This window comes from Myxine glutinosa, chromosome 1, assembly GCF_964187855.1.
Source record: "Myxine glutinosa chromosome 1, kmMyxGlut1.1, whole genome shotgun sequence".
NCBI lineage: Eukaryota > Metazoa > Chordata > Myxini > Myxiniformes > Myxinidae > Myxine > Myxine glutinosa.
Window position 1 is genome coordinate 393,823,351 of NC_136261.1, and position 18,213 is coordinate 393,841,563.

Below are 18,213 nucleotides of genomic sequence, written 5' to 3' on the forward strand. Positions count from 1 at the left end.
TCCTGGAAAGCAAATCCAACGGAAGGAAATCTCATTTCCTTTCACAAAGCCCGAAACAAGTGTGTGTCCACCCTCAGGAGAGCCAGGAAACAATATCTCACCATTCTCAAGACCGAACTCTCTTATCTGTCTCCCTCTTCCAAATCCTGGTGGCGTCTGGTCAAATCTGTTTCTGGTGTTTGTTCCCCCTCCATCCCCTCCCTCACCTCAAACGGCTTAACGGCTGACTCCGCACGTGAAAAAGCTGAATGCCTCAACTCTGTGTTTGCCTCTAAATCTTGTGTCCCAAACCCATTCCTCTCTGTACCCACCGTACCCAGTCGTACCCAGCTGCTCCTGGACTCTGTGTCCTTTCCTACTGACAAGGTGGAAAAGTTTCTGTCAACCCTCGACTCTGATTCTGCAACTGGTCCTGACGGCATCAGCCCACGGGTCCTAAAATCATGTTCTTCTGCTCTTTCACTCCCTCTTTCTGTTCTCTTCACCCTCTCTTTTGCTCAAGGTCATCTGCCATCTGCTTGGAAATCAGCCAACATCACCGCTTTGCACAAAAAAGGTGCAAAAACAGATCCCAGCAACTACAGACCAATCAGCCTTCTCACAATTATCAGCAAAGTCATGGAATCCATCATTGCTTCAGATATTAAATCTTTCCTCTTCTCCAATGGCTTGATCTCTGATCATCAATTTGGTTTCAGACCTGGTCACTCTACTCTGGACATGCTGCTTCTGCTTTCTCAAAAATGGATGGAGGTCCTCAACGCCAAACAGGAAATTAGAGCTGTCTCCCTTGACATATCACGTGCCCTCGATACGGTCTGGCACCCTGCTCTGCTCTCCAAACTCTCCTCCTTTGGTATCCATGGAAATCTCCATGCATGGCTGGCGGACTTCCTCTCTGGTCGTAGTCAACGTGTGGCCCTGAATGGGTTTCTCTCATCTCCTCTTCCTGTTCAGGCTGGAGTTCCCCAAGGTAGTGTTCTGGGCCCTGTGCTTTTTCTGGTCTTCATCAATGATCTCTCTGACTCTCTTGAAAATCCTCTCTATCTCTTTGCTGACGACTCTACTCTCTGTCGCTCCATTCCTCATCCCTCAGATCGGCAGTCTGCAGCCTCCTCACTCTCTGCAGACCTGGACAAAATCACAGACTGGTCAAACAAGTGGAACATGTCTTTCAATCCTGACAAACCTCACACTCTTACAATGTCTCTCCGAAAGGACCGGCTGGACAACCCTCCCATCTACTTTCTCAACAATCCTCTCCAAGAAGTTCTGTCGCTCAAGCTTTTGGGTCTCACTATCTGCCATGATCTTTCTTGGGAAAACCACATTTCCAAGCTGGCCTCCAAAGCCAGTCGCCGACTGGGCATCCTCCGTCGTGCGAAGTCCTTCCTTGGCACAGCTGAGCTCCTCACCACATACAAGGCTTTCATCCGCAGCTCAATGGAATACTGTTCCCCCCTCTGGGCTGGTGCTCCTGCCTCACACCATGCTCGGCTTCACGCTGTTGAGGACAAAGCTTTCAGAATCATTGGAATCTCCTGCGATGTAGTCAACGCCGAGGGCCTTTCACTCACTCACCGCAGGCAGGTTGGCGGTCTTTCTGTCTTCTACCGACTCCTCTCCGGCCTTGCTCCCCCAGCTCTCTCTGTGCTCTGTCCCCCCCAATATTCCTTCAGGTCGCACAAGATCTGCCTGCAACCCTCCTATGGTTAAACTGCCAAAGTCTAGGCTCTCTGCTCACCTTCACTCTTTCATTCCCCTTTTCTACCGCCTCTGGAACAAACTCCCCCACTCCCTTCAATCCCACTCCTCCCTCCAGGTCTTTAAAACAGCTGTTCACCACCATCTCTTATCTTCCCCCATCGAAAACCTTGATCTTTTCTACCCCCGGTAATTCACCCCAGAGTCCTTGCAGTGTTCATATGTTTTAATCCTCTCCCACCTCCCCCCAAGTCCTCCCGATGTCCCTGCTCTCAAATGTTGTGTTTGTGTCCTTCCCCTTCTTCCCCCTCTCTTTTGTGTCCTCCCCCCTCTCTCCCCATCTTGTCTGCCGCTCCCATTGTTTTTTGTGTTTTGTGTGTCGGTTTGTCTTTTTGTGAGATTAATGTTTGCTCTTTCACGAGCCTCGATCTTGTATACAAAAAAAAAAAAAAGCAAGAAAGCAAGAAAGAAAACAAGAAAGAAAACAAGTACACATACATTCAAAGTACACCGCCCCATGCCAAATAATTAAATATGCTGCAGCGCGGCATTGCCGGGGCGCCTCCGGCGCCCGGCAATACCGCAGTGCAGCTCTTTGAGGCTGCATTGGGAGGGAGAGGTGTACACTAATTGATTGATTAATTGTATAATTAAAATCAATAAAAGATTATCACAAAATATTTTCTTAATCAATTGGCTAATCGCATAACTAAACCACTCGTGCTTCATCCGAAGATGTATCTTTTAGAAATTTAATTAAATAAGTCATTAATAAAAAATTTAATAATTAATTGATTCACCAATAAATAATTAATCGATTAAATGATTAATCAATAAATCAAAAATATCCTTGATAGCCACATCACTTGGTCACTGTCATGTCCAAATATTAGCTTCCCAGCTCAAAAGGTGCCTGAGATATTGGCCAAATGAGAAAGAAAATAAATAAATGATTAATAATGAAAATAAATAAATAATAATCATTAAAAAATTGCATTATCAATCAATTCGGTCACAGAACACATAAACCACCACCATTTCATCAGAATCTGTAACTGGGGAAAAAAAATTTTTTTTGGTCATAAATCAAATAATTAAATAATTAATCGATTAATTGATTAATTGATTGATTTATAATTGATTAATCAATAAATCAAAAATATCCTTGATAGCCACATCACTTGGTCACTCATGTCCAAATATTAGCTTCCCAGCTCAAAAGGTGCCTGAAATATTGGCCAAATGAGAAAGAAGATAAATAAATGATTAATAATGAAAATAAATAAATAATAATCATAAAAAAATTAAATTATTAATCAATTCGGTCAGAGAACAAATAAACCACCACCATTTCATCAGAATCTGTAACTTAAAAAAAAAAAAAAATTCTCATTAATCAAATAATTAAATAATTAATAAATAAATAAATAAATAATAATCATTAAAAAATTAAATTATTAATCAATTCGGTCAGAGAATGCATAAACCACCACCATTTCATCAGAATCTGTAACTTAAAAAAAAAAATTTTTAGTCATTAATCAAATAATTAAATAATTAATCGATTAATTGATTGATTAATTAAAAAATCAAAAATAGCCTTTGCAGCCAAATCACCTGGTCATTGGCATGTCCAAATATCAGCTTCCTAACTCAAAAGGTGCCTGAGTTGATGGTCAGAAGAGAAAGGAAATATTAATTAATTAAAGAAGTACTTAATTAATCGCTAATAATTAAATAACTCCTCAAATAATTGATTAATCAAAAAACAAAAAATACCCTTTTTGACAAAGGACTTGCTCACTATTGTGCCGAAACTTCAGCTTCCTAGCTCAAAGGATGGCTGAGATATCGTCCGGACAAACAAACAAGAAAGCAAGAAAACAAACAAACAAGTACACATACATTCAAAGTACACCGCCCCCATGCCAAATAATTAAATATCCTACAGAGGGGCATTGCCGGGGCGCCTCTGGTGCCCGGCAATACCGCAGTGCAGCTCATTGAGGCTGCATTGGGAGGGAGAGGTGTACACTAATTGATTAATTAATTGTATAATTAACATCAATAAAAGATTATCACAAAATATTTTCATAATCAATTGGCTAATAGCATAACTAAACCACCAGTGCTTCATCCGAAGATGTATCTTTCAGAAATTTAATTAAATAAGTAATTAATAAAAAATTAAATAATTAATTGATTACTCAATAAATAATTAATCGATTAATCAATAAATAATTAATCGATTAAATGATTAATCAATAAATCAAAAATATCCTTGATAGCCACATCACTTGGTCACTCATGTCCAAATATTAGCTTCCCAGCTCAAAAGGTGCCTGAGATATTGGCCAAATGAGAAAGAAAATAAATAAATGATTAATAATGAAAATAAATAAATAATAATCATAAAAAAATTAAATTATTAATCAATCTGGTCAGAGAACACATAAACTACCACTATTTCATCAGAATCTGTAACTTTAAAAAAAAAAATTTTTTTGTCATGAATCGAATAATTAAATAATTAATCGATTAATTGATTAATTAATAAATCAAAAATATCATTTGCAGCCAAATCACCTGGTCATTGGCCTGTCCAAATGTCAGCTTCCTAACTCAAAAGGTGCCTGAGTTAATGGTCAGAAGAGAAAGGAAATGTAATTAATTAAATAAGTACTTAATTAATCGCTAATAATTAAATAACTCCTCAATTTATTGATTAATCCAAAAAAAAAATACCGTTTTTGATAAAAGACTTGTTTGTTTGTTTGTTTGTTTTTTTTTTTGTTTTTTTTGTATACAAGATCGAGGCTCGTGAAAGAGCGAACATTAATCACACAGAAAGACAAACCGACACATAAAACATATAACATCGGGAGCGGTAGACAAGATGGGGAGAGAGGGGGAAGGACACAAACACAACATTTGAAAGCAGGGACCGAGAGACATGGAGACATCGAGAGATCTGAGAGAGGGCGAGGGCTTTGGGGGGGGGGGGGGCATGGGAAGGGGGTGGTGGGAGAGGTATAAAACATATGGACACTGCCAGGACTTCCAGGAAAGAAGTTGGAATTTCAAACAAGGTGGATCTGGGGTGAATTAGCGGGGGTAGAAAAGATCAAGGTTTTGGATGGGGGAAGATAAGAGATGGTGGTGAACAGCTGTTTTAAAGACCTGGAGGGAGGAGTGGGATTGAAGGGAGTGAGGGAGTTTGTTCCAGAGGCGGGAGAAAAGAGGAATGAAAGAGGGAAGGTGAGCAGAGAGCCGAGATTTCGGCAGTTTAACCATCAGAGGGTTGCTGGCAGATCTTGTGCGACCTGTAGGAATATTTGGGGGACAGAGCACAGAGAGAGCTGGGGGTGCAAGGCCGGAGAGGAGTCGGTAGAAGACAGAAAGACCACCTACCTGCCTGCGGTGAGTGAGTGAAAAGCCCTCAGAGATAGCTTCATCGCGGGAGATTCCAATAATTCTGAAAGCTTTGGTTTCAACAGCGTGAAGCCGAGCTAGGTGTGAGGCAGGAGCACCGGCCCATAGGGGAGAACAGTATTCCATTGAGCTGCGGATGAAAGCCTTCTATGTGGTGAGGAGCTCAGGTGTGCCGAGGAAGGACTTCGCACGACGGAGGATGCCCAGTCGGCGACTGGCTTTGGAGGCCAGCTTGGAAATGTGATTTTCCCAAGAAAGATCATGGCAGATAGTGAGACCCAAAAGCTTGAGCGACAGAACTTTTTGGAGAGGATTGTTGAGAAAGTAGCTGGGAGGGTTGTCCAGTCGATCTTTTCGGAGAGACATAGTAAGATTGTGAGATTTGTCAGGATTGAAAGACATGTTCCACTTGTTTGACCAGTCTGTGATTTTGTCCAAGTCTTCAGAGAGTGAGGAGGCTGCAGACTGCCGATCTGAGGGAAGAGGAATGGAGCGGCAGAGAGTGGAGTCATCAGCAAAGAGATAGAGACGATTTTCAAGAGAGTCAGAGAGATCATTGATGAAGACCAGAAAAAGCACGGGGCCCAGAACACTGCCTTGGGGAACTCCAGCCTGAACAGGAAGAGGAGATGAGAGAAACCCATTCAGGGCCACACGTTGACGACGACTAGAGAGGAAGTCCGCCAGCCATGCGTGGAGATTTCCATGGATACCAAAGGAGGAGAGTTTGGTGAGCAGAGCGGGGTGCCAGACCGTGTCGAAGGCACATGATATGTCGAGGAAGACAGCTCTAATTTCCTGTTTGGCATTGAGGACCTCCATCCATTGTTGAGACAGCAGAAGCAGCATGTCCAGAGTAGAGTGACCTGGTCTGAAACCAAATTGATGATCAGAGATCAAGCCATTGGAGAAGAGGAAAGATTTCATATCCGAAGCAATGATGGATTCGATGACTTTGCTGATAATTGGGAGAAGGCTGATTGGTCTGTAGTTGCTAGGATCTGTTTTTGCACCTTTTTTGTGCAAAGCGGTGATGTTGGCTGATTTCCAAGCAGATGGCAGTTGACCTTGAGCAAAAGAGAGGGTGAAGAGAACAGAGAGAGGGTGAGATAGAGCAGCAGAGCAGGATTTTAGGACCCGTGGGCTGATGCCGTCGGGTCCAGTTGCAGAATCAGACTCGAGGGTTGACAGAAACTTTTCCACCTTGTCAGGAGGAAAGGACACGGAGTCCAGGAGCAGCAGGGTACGACTGGGTATGGTGGGTACAGAGAGGGATGGGTTTCGGACACAAGATTTAGAGGCAAACACAGAGTTGAGGCATTCAGCTTTTTCACGTGCGGAGTCAGCTGTGTAGCCGTTTGAGGTAAGGGAGGGGATGGAGGGGGAACAAACACCAGAAACGGATTTGACCAGACGCCACCAGGATTTGGAAGAGGGAGACAGATAAGAGAGTTCGGTCTTGAGAACGGAGAGATATTGTTTCCTGGCTCTCCTGAGGGTGGACACACACTTGTTTCAGGCTTTGTGAAAGGAAATGAGATTTCCTTCCGTGGGATTTGCTTTCCAGGAGACGAAGGCAAGTTGTTTCTGGGCAACAGCCTCACCACAAGATTCCGTGTACCATGGACGGGAGGAAGGGTATGACAACTGAAGACGAGATGGGATAAATCTGTGCATGAGAGAGAGCAATTTACTTTGGAAGAATTCCCAGGATGAGTTGATGTCAGAGGTGGTAGAGATGGGAGACCAGTCCAGATGATTGATGGCTGCTTGAAGACCGTGCCAGTTGGCCTGAGTGAAATGCCAGACTCGTCGACGCTGAGCAGGCTCCCTGAGGATGGTCAGAGAGATGTCCACTTTAACAAGGACATGATCAGATGATCCGATTGGAGCAGAAGAAGAGCAGCAGACATTTTCAGGGAAGTTAGTCATAACCAAGTCCAGAAGAGAAGATGTTCCGTTGACTGAGATCCGGGTCGGGAAATTGACAGATTGTGTCAGTCCCAGTGAGTCGCAGAAGTCCTTTGCTGAGGAGCCATGGATGGTGAGAGAGGTACCCACACCCAGCCAACTGGCATGATGACAGTTGAAATCACCACATATGAGGAAGAGAGAGTTGGGATGAGTAGATAGAAGTTGGTCCATATTATCAGACAGCGAGATGTAGATGGAGTCATCACTGTTTGGTGGACGGTACAACACACATATGAACAAGAGGTGGGAGCGAAGGGGAAGCCGTAGCCAGAGGTATTCCTGGGGGTGAGGTGGAGAGAGTGCAGTGCAGGGCGAGTGAGGAAGAGAGTTTTTGATAAAGATAGCAACCCCGCCTCCAGGACGAGGCTCAGGTCTGTCATACCGGAGGAGGGAGTAGCGCGGGAGAGATACTAAGGAATCAGAGACATCATAAAGGAGGAAAGTTTCTGTTAAGCAGATCACGTCTGGTTTGACAGAAGCAACCTGTATGGAGAGATCAGTTAAGTTTGAACGAAGGCCCCGGATGTTTGAGGTCCATACCGTTAATGAAGAGGAAGGGGGAGCATCAGATACAGAACAGGGGGGAGGAGGGGTAGGGTAAGATGTGGAAGAGGTGGAAGAGGTAGGGAGAGCTGTTGAAGGTGTGTCAGAGATTTCAGAATAGCTCGGAGAAAGGGAAGGATGGGGCGGACAAAAGGTTTGATGGTGATTGGGTGAGGCACAATGAGGTGTGATTTGAGGAGGGGGAAGAGCGAGGCAGAAGGTTGGGGGAGATGGAGGTGAGAGTTGGAAGGGGGAAGAAGCAGGGAGGATGCTTTGAGGAGGGGGAGTGAGAGGGGGGAAATTGAGAAGCAATGAGGGTGGGGAGATTTGAAGGGGAGGGGTGAGGGGGGAGTTTGGGAGGGAAGGGACAAGGGGAGGGATTTGAAAGGGATGGGATATGGGGGAGATTTGGAGGGGAGGGGTGAGGCAGGAGTCTAGGAGGGGAGGGGCGAGGGGGCGTCTTGGCGGGGAGGGGTGAGGGGGTAGTTTAGGAGGGAGGGGGCAAGGGGGGAGATTTGAAAGGGATGGGTGATGGTGAAGATTTGGAGGGGAGGGGTTATGGGGAAGATTTGGAGGGGAGGGGTGAGATTGGATTTTAGAAAGTGTACGATTTATGGGAAACGAACATTTATTGCAAAATGGGTTTCTTGTGACCTTCGAGTTAAAAATACGTTTAAGGACGCTGGATGGAGGATGGAGTGCAGGAGAGTTTAGGGAATGTAGAAAAAAGGCACTATAGGAGATGGATATTTTTTTTGGGATGAATTGATTTGGTGAGCAAGTCGAAAGCAGCCTTTTAAAGAAGAAGAAGAAAAAGGTGTTATAAAATATGATGGAATACATAACTTGAGGGGAAAGTGTAAACATTGAAGGTTAATAACAGTGAAAACTATCTGGGGAAATGGGGGAGAAACACGTGGTCGAAGAACGAACGAATGAATAAGAATGAATAAACGAATGAGAACAGAGAAGGGAATATTTTTTTTTTTTTTTGAGTTACGATTTACACAAGGAAGTAGGCTATGGGTGAAAAGCCTGGGAATACAGAGAACGAAAGTTATTAGATCACAAACGACAGACCGCTGAGAGAAAAACAAAGCCTCAAGGTTGTACAGTGTACACTGTACAAGGCCTCAAGACACGACACGAATTAACACGATTTTCAATACAGGTATGAAAGATTTGCACCGAAAAATCTTCGTCGGGACACAATATAAGTACAACACCATAAATAAATACAGTTCTAACGAAAATACAAATGGGAACAATCACTTAACTTCGATTTCAAATCGTTCGCGACGCGACAAAGGCCTTGCTCGCGACACGGCAAACAGACGATCAATTATGAAAGATAAACACCGAGAAACGACCAAAGTTGCACACAATAACTTCACACACCGAAAGATAAATACAGTTTCGACAAAATACAATTGTGAACAAACTTAACTTCGAAAAACGTGGAGACCGTGTGGAGCTTCGAAAATCCCTCCCACCGTCTCCGAGATCAATTGCTCACTCAGGCACCTTTTGAGTTAGGAAGCTGATATTTGGACATGCCAATGACCAGGTGAGACTTGCTCACTATTGTGCCGAAATTTGAGCTTCCTAGCTCAAAGAATGGCTGAGATATCGCCCGGACAAACAAACAAGAAAGCAAGAAAGAAAACAAGAAAGAAAACAAGTACACATACATTCAAAGTACACCGCCCCATGCCAAATAATTAAATATGCTGCAGCGTGGCATTGCCGGGGCGCCTCGGGCGCCCGGCAATACCGCAGTGCAGCTCATTGAGGCTGCATGGGGAGGGAGAGGTGTACACTAATTGATTGATTAATTGTATAATTAAAATCAATAAAAGATTATCACAAAATATTTTCTTAATCAATTGGCTAATCGCATAACTAAACCACTCGTGCTTCATCCGAAGATGTATCTTTTAGAAATTTAATTAAATGTCATTAATAAAAAATTAAATAATTAATTGATTCACCAATAAATAATTAATCGATTAAATGATTAATCAATAAATCAAAAATATCCTTGATAGCCACATCACTTGGTCACTGTCATGTCCAAATATTAGCTTCCCAGCTCAAAAGGTGCCTGAGATATTGGCCAAATGAGAAAGAAAATAAATAAATGATTAATAATGAAAATAAATAAATAATAATCATTAAAAAATTGCATTATCAATCAATTCGGTCACAGAACACATAAACCACCACCATTTCATCAGAATCTGTAACTGGGGGAAAAAAATTTTTTTTGGTCATAAATCAAATAATTAAATAATTAATCGATTAATTGATTAATTGATTGATTTATAATTGATTAATCAATAAATCAAAAATATCCTTGATAGCCACATCACTTGGTCACTCATGTCCAAATATTAGCTTCCCAGCTCAAAAGGTGCCTGAGATATTGGCCAAATGAGAAAGAAGATAAATAAATGATTAATAATGAAAATAAATAAATAATAATCATAAAAAAATTAAATTATTAATCAATTCGGTCAGAGAACAAATAAACCACCACCATTTCATCTGAATCTGTAACTTTAAAAAAAAAAAATTTCTCATTAATCAAATAATTAAATAATTAATAAATAAATAAATAAATAATATTCATTAAAAAATTAAATTATTAATCAATTCGGTCAGAGAATGCATAAACCACCACCATTTCATCAGAATCTTTAACTTAAAAAAAAAATTTTTTTGTCATTAATCAAATAATTAAATAATTAATCGATTAATTGATTGATTAATTAATAAATCAAAAATAGCTTTTGCAGCCAAATCACCTGGTCATTGGCATGTCCAAATATCAGCTTCCTAACTCAAAAGGTGCCTGAGTTGATGGTCAGAAGAGAAAGGAAATTTAATTAATTAAAGAAGTACTTAATTAATCGCTAATAATTAAATAACTCCTCAATTAATTGATTAATCAAAAAACAAAAAATACCGTTTTTGAGAAAGGACTTGCTCACTATTGTGCCGAAACTTCAGCTTCCTAGCTCAAAGGATGGCTGAGATATCGTCCGGACAAACAAACAAGAAAGCAAGAAAACAAACAAACAAGTACACATACATTCAAAGTACACCGCCCCATGCCAAATAATTAAATATGCTGCAGCGCGGCATTGCCGGGCCGCCTCCGGCGCCCGGCAATACTGCAGTGCAGCTCATGGAGACTGTGTTGGGAGGGAGAGGTGTACAATAATTGATTGATTAATTGCATAATTAAAATCAATAAAAGATTATCACAAAATATTTTCATAATCAATTGGCTAATAGCGTAACTAAACCACCAGTGCTTCATCCGAAGATGTATCTTTCAGAAATTTAATTAAATCAGTCGTTAATAAAAAATTAAATAATTAATTGATTCACCAATAAATAATTAATCGATTAAATGATTAATCAATAAATCAAAAATATCCTTGATAGCCACATCACTTGGTCACTCATGTCCAAATATTAGCTTCCCAGCTCAAAAGGTGCCTGAGATATTGGCCAAATGAGAAAGAAGATAAATAAATGATTAATAATGAAAATAAATAAATAATAATCATTAAAAAATTAAATTATTAATCAATTCGGTCAGAGAATGCATAAACCACCACCATTTCATCAGAATCTGTAACTTTAAAAAAAAAACAAATTTTAGTCATTAATCAAATAATTAATCGATTAATTGATTGATTAATTAATAAATCAAAAATAGCCTTTGCAGCCAAATCACCTGGTCATTGGCATGTCCAAATATCAGCTTCCTAACTCAAAAGGTGCCTGAGTTGATGGTCAGAAGAGAAAGGAAATTTAATTAATTAAAGAAGTACTTAATTAATCGCTAATAATTAAATAACTCCTCAATTAATTGATTAATCAAAAAACAAAAAATATGGTTTTTGAAAAAGGACTTGCTCACTACTGTGCCGCAATTTCAGCTTCCTATCTCAAAGGATGGCTGAGATATCGTCCGGACAAACAAACAAGAAAACAAACAAACAAGTACACATACATTCAAAGTACACCGCCCCCATGCCAAATAATTAAATATCCTACAGAGCGGCATTGCCGGGGCGCCTCTGGTGCCCGGCAATACCGCAGTGCAGCTCATTGAGGCTGCATTGGGAGGGAGAGGTGTACACTAATTGATTGATTAATTGTATAATTAACATCAATAAAAGATTATCACAAAATATTTTCATAATCAATTGGCTAATAGCATAACTAAACCACCAGTGCTTCATCCGAAAATGTATCTTTCAGAAATTTAATTAAATAAGTCATTAATAAAAAATTCAATAATTAATTGATTACTCAATAAATAATTAATCGATTAATCAATAAATAATTAATCGATTCAATGATTAATCAATAAATCAAAAATATCCTTGATAGCCACATCACTTGGTCACTCATGTCCAAATATTAGCTTCCCAGCTCAAAAGGTGCCTGAGATATTGGCCAAATGAGAAAGAAAATAAATAAATGATTAATAATGAAAATAAATAAATAATAATCATAAAAAAATTAAATTATTAATCAATTTGGTCAGAGAACACATAAACTACCACTATTTCATCAGAATCTGTAACTTAAAAAAAAAATTTTTTTGTCATTAATCGAATAATTAAATAATTAATCGATTAATTGATTAATTAATAAATCAAAAATATCATTTGCAGCCAAATCACCTGGTCATTGGCATGTCCAAATGTCAGCTTCCTAACTCAAAAGGTGCCTGAGTTAATGGTCAGAAGAGAAAGGAAATTTGATTAATTAAATAAGTACTTAATTAATCGCTAATAATTAAATAACTCCTCAATTTATTGATTAATAAAAAAAAAATGCTGTTTTTGACAAAGGACTTTTTTTTTTTTTTTTTTTTTTTTTTGTATACTGAATCGAGGCTCGTGAAAGTGCTCACTATTGTGCCGAAACTTCAGCTTCCTAGCTCAAAGGATGGCTGAGATATCGCACGGACAAACAAGAAAGAAAGAAAACAAGAAAGAAAACAAGTACACATACATTCAAAGTACACCGCCCCATGCCAAATAATTAAATATGCTGCAGCGCGGCATTGCCGGGGTGCCTCCGGCGCCCGGCAATACCGCAGTGCAGCTCATTGAGGCTGCATTGGGAGGGAGAGGTGTACACTAATTGATTGATTAATTGTATAATTAAAATCAATAAAAGATTATCACAAAATATTTTCATAATCAAATGGCTAATCGCATAACTAAACCACTAGTGCTTCATCCGAAGATGTATCTTTTAGAAATTTAATTAAATAAGTCATTTATAAAAAATTAAATAATTAATTGATTACTCAATAAATAATTAATCGATTAATCAATAAATAATTAATAGATGAAATGATTAATCAATAAATCAAAAATATCCTTGATAGCCACATCACTTGGTCACTCATGTCCAAATATTAGCTTCCCAGCTCAAAAGGTGCCTGAGATATTGGCCAAATGAGAAAGAAAATAAATAAATGATTAATAATGAAAATAAATAAATAATAATCATAAAAAAATTAAATTATTAATCAATTTGGTCAGAGAACACATAAACTACCACTATTTCATCAGAATGTGTAACTAATAAAAAAAATTTTTAAATAACTAAATAATTAAATAATTAATCGATTAATTGATTGATTAATTAATAAATCAAAAATAGCCTTTCAAGCCAAATCACCTGGTCATTGGCATGTCCAAATATCAGCTTCCTAACTCAAAAGGTGCCTGAGTTGATGGTCAGAAGAGAAAGGAAATTTAATTAATTAAATAAGTACTTAATTAATCGCTAATAATTAAATAACTCCTCAATTAATTGATTAATCAAAAAACAAAAAATACCGTTTTTGACAAAGGACTTGCTCACTACTGTGCCGCAATTTCAGCTTCCTAGCTCAAAGGATGGCTGAGATATCGTCCGGACAAACAAACAAGAAAGCAAGAAAACAAACAAACAAGTACACATACATTCAAAGTACACCACCCCCATGCCAAATAATTAAATATCCTACAGAGCGGCATTGCCGGGGCACCTCCGGCGCCCGGCAATACCGCAGTGCAGCTCATTGAGGCTGCATTGGGAGGGAGAGGTGTACACTAATTGATTGATTAATTGTATAATTAACATCAATAAAAGATTATCACAAAATATTTTCATAATCAATTGGCTAATAGCATAACTAAACCACCAGTGCTTCATCCGAAGATGTATCTTTCAGAAATTTAATTAAATAAGTCATTAACAAAAAATTCAATAATTAATTGATTACTCAATAAATAATTAATCGATTAATCAATAAATAATTAATCGATTAAATGATTAATCAATAAATCAAAAATATCCTTGATAGCCACATCACTTGGTCACTCATGTCCAAATATTAGCTTCCCAGCTCAAAAGGTGCCTGAGATATTGGCCAAATGAGAAAGAAAATAAATAAATGATTAATAATGAAAATAAATAAATAATAATCATAAAAAAATTAAATTATTAATCAATTTGGTCAGAGAACACATAAACTACCACTATTTCATCAGAATCTGTAACTTTAAAAAAAAAAATTTTTTTTTGTCATTAATCGAATAATTAAATAATTAATCGATTAATTGATTAATTAATAAATCAAAAATATCATTTGCAGCCAAATCACCTGGTCATTGGCATGTCCAAATGTCAGCTTCCTAACTCAAAAGGTGCTTGAGTTAATGGTCAGAAGAGAAAGGAAATTTGATTAATTAAATAAGTACTTAATTAATCGCTAATAATTAAATAACTCCTCAATTTATTGATTAATCAAAAAAAAAATACCGTTTTTGAAAAAAGACTTGCTCACTATTGTGCCGAAATTTCAGCTTCCTAGCTCAAAGGATGGCTGAGATATCGCCCGGACAAACAAGAAAGAAAGAAAACAAGAAAGAAAACAAGTACACAGACATTCAAAGTACACCGCCCCATGCCAAATAATTAAATATGCTGCAGCGCGGCTCATTGAAGCTGCATTGGGAGGGAGAGGTGTACACTAATTGATTGATTAATTGTATGATTAAAATCAATAAAAGATTATCACAAAATATTTTCATAATCAATTGACTAATCGCATAACTAAACCACTAGTGCTTCATCCAAAGATGTATCTTTTAGAAATTTCATTAAATAAGTCATTTATAAAAAATTAAATAATTAATTGATAACTCAATAAATAATTAATCGATTAATCAAAAAATAATTAATAGATGAAATGATTAATCAATAAATCAAAAATATCCTTGATAGCCACATCACTTGGTCACTCATGTCCAAATATTAGCTTCCCAGCTCAAAAGGTGCCTGAGATATTGGCTAAATGAGAAACCAAATAAATAAATGATTAATAATGAAAATAAATAAATAATAATCAATAAAAAATTAAATTATTAATAAATTCGGTCTGAGAACACATAAACCACCACCATTTCATCAGAATCTGTAACTTAAAAAAAAAAAAAATTGTCATTAATCAAATAATTAAATAATTAATCGATTAATTGATTAATTGATGAATTAATATATCAAAAATAGCCTTTGCAGCCAAATCACCTGGTCATTGGCATGTCCAAATATCAGCTTCCTAACTCAAAAGGTGCCTGAGTTAATGGTCAGAAGAGAAATGAAATTTAATTAATTAAATAAGTACTTAATTAATCGCTAATAATTAAATAACTCATCAATTAATTGATTAATCAAAAAACAAAAAATATCGTTTTTGACAAAGGACTTGCTCACTATTGTGCCGAAATTTCAGCTTCCTAGCTTAAAGGATGGCTGAGATATCGTCCGGACAAACAAACAAGAAAGCAAGAAAGCAAGAAAGAAAGAAAACAAGAAAGAAACCAGAGTGAAAACTGAGTACTCTCTTTCAGCGTGCGTCACTGCCGAGCCCCCTTTGGTGCCCGGCAATGACGATTTGCAATGCCTGGTGATGGCATAGGAAAGGAGCGGTGTACAACAAGTACACATACATTCAAAGTACACCGCCTCATGCCAAATAATTAAATATGCTGCAGCGTGGCATTGCCGGGGCGCCTCCGGCGCCCGGCAATACCGCAGTGCAGCTCATTGAGGCTGCATTGGGAGGGAGAGGTGTACACTAATTGATTGATTAATTGTATAATTAAAATCAATAAAAGATTATCACAAAATATTTTCATAATCAATTGGCCAATCGCATAACTAAACCACTAGTGCTTCATCCGAAGATGTATCTTTTAGAAATTTAATTTAATGTCATTTATAAAAAAATAAATAATTAATTGATTACTCAATAAATAATTAATCGATTAGTCAATAAATAATTAATAGATGAAATGATTAATCAATAAATCAAAAATATCCTTGATAGCCACATCACTTGGTCACTCATGTCCAAATATTAGCTTCCCAGCTCAAAAGGTGCCTGAGATATTGGCCAAATGAGAAAGAAAATAAATAAATGATTAATAATGAAAATAAATAAATAATAATCATAAAAAAATTAAATTATTAATCAATTTGGTCAGAGAACACATACAACACACACACAACATGCATTTTAAAGGCCATTTTCCCTGCTAGAGCGGGGGTTAGCCTTGCGGTCCCCATGACAATCTTCTCCATTTTGCCCTATTTTCTGCATCTCTCCTTGTTAATCCCCTTGCCCGCATTTCTTCTTCCATCATCTTTAGCCAAGTCTTTCTCGGTCTTCCCCGTCTTCTACTTCCTTCTACATTCATTTCCATCACTCTTCTCAACCAGTCACTTTCATCCTTCCTCAACACATGACCAAACCATCTCAACCTGTTCCTCTTCACAGCATCAATCACAGGCTCTATTCCCATCATCTTTCGCAATTCATCATTTGTCTTCCTCTCTCTCAATGATACTCCGCACATCGGTCGAACTCTTCGCATTTCCACCCTTTCCAACCTTCGTTGCTGCTCTACGTTCATTACCCATGTCTCGCTCCCATAAATCATAACACTTCTCACACATGCAGCAATCACCTTTCCCTTCAGCTTCAACGACACTCCCCTCATTATCAGCACGCCACTCAATTCCCGAAACTTCTTCCATGCACATCTCACTCGAGCAACCATTGCCGAGTCTGATCCACCTTCTCCATTCAGCATGTCTCCGAGGTAGCAAAATGTTTTCACACTTTCCAGCTTCACGCCGTCTCCAAGATCCAACTCAACATTTCCTCCATCTGCAGCTCCCTCTGTGCACACCTTACATTTGAATGTAGCTGCCACACTGGTTAATGACCCTCTCAGACCACTACATTTTTGATGAACCCACTCAGCGCACATTGTACACTGAATGGAGTTCACTCCGACACCCTTCCTACATACAGCACAGGGCCACTTCCCAGTTCTTTCCACCTCACCACATGCTTTACCACTTGCCATCACCTTCGTCTTTCTGATATTCACCTTCAGACCTTTTGTCTCCATACATTCCTTCCACGTGTTCTTCTTTTCCTTCAGTCCATCCATACTTTCCGCAATCAACACCAGATCATCTGCATACAACAACTCCCACGGTACACCCTCCTTTACGTTCTGAGCCAGCACCTCCATCACAGTTACAAATAGTAGTGGACTTAGTACCGACCCCTGATGCACTCCCACCTTCACCTCAAACTCACCACTGTTCCCGTCCTTCGTCCTTACAGCTGTGTGCGCTCTTTTGTACATTGCCATCACTACTCTGATCAACCATTCCTCCACTCCTAACTTCCTCAATGCCCATGTCAATACTTTGCGTGGAACCCAATCAAATGCTTTCTCCAGATAATGCCCATGTCAGAGAACACATAAACTACCACTATTTCATCAGAATCTGTAACTTTAAAAAAAAAAAGTTTTTGTCATTAATCGAATAATTAAATAATTAATCGATTAATTGATTAATTAATAAATCAAAAATATCCTTTGCAGCCAAATCACCTGGTCATTGGCATGTCCAAATGTCAGCTTCCTAACTCAAAAGGTGCCTGAGTTAATGGTCAGAAGAGAAAGGAAATTTGATTAATTAAATAAGTACTTAATTAATCGCTAATAATTAAATAACTCCTCAAATTATTGATTAATCAAAAAAAAAAAAAAACGTTTTTGACAAAGGACTTGCTCACTATTGTGCCGAAATTTCAGCTTCCTAGCTCAAAGGATGGCTGAGATATCGTCCGGACAACCAAGAAAGAAAACAAGAAAGAAAACAAACAAGAAAACAAACAAGAAAACAAACAAGAAAACAAACAAGAAAACAAACAAGAAAACAAACAAGAAACCAGAGTGAAAACTGAGTACTCTCTTTCAGCGTGCGTCACTGCCGAGCCCCCTTTAGTGCCCGGCAATGACGATTTGCAATGCCTGGAGATGGCATAGGAAAGGAGCGGTGTACAACAAGAAAGAAACCAGAGTGAAAACTGAGTACTCTCTTTCAGCGTGCGTCACTGCCGAACCCCCTTTGGTGCCCGGCAATGACGATTTGCAATGCCTGGAGATG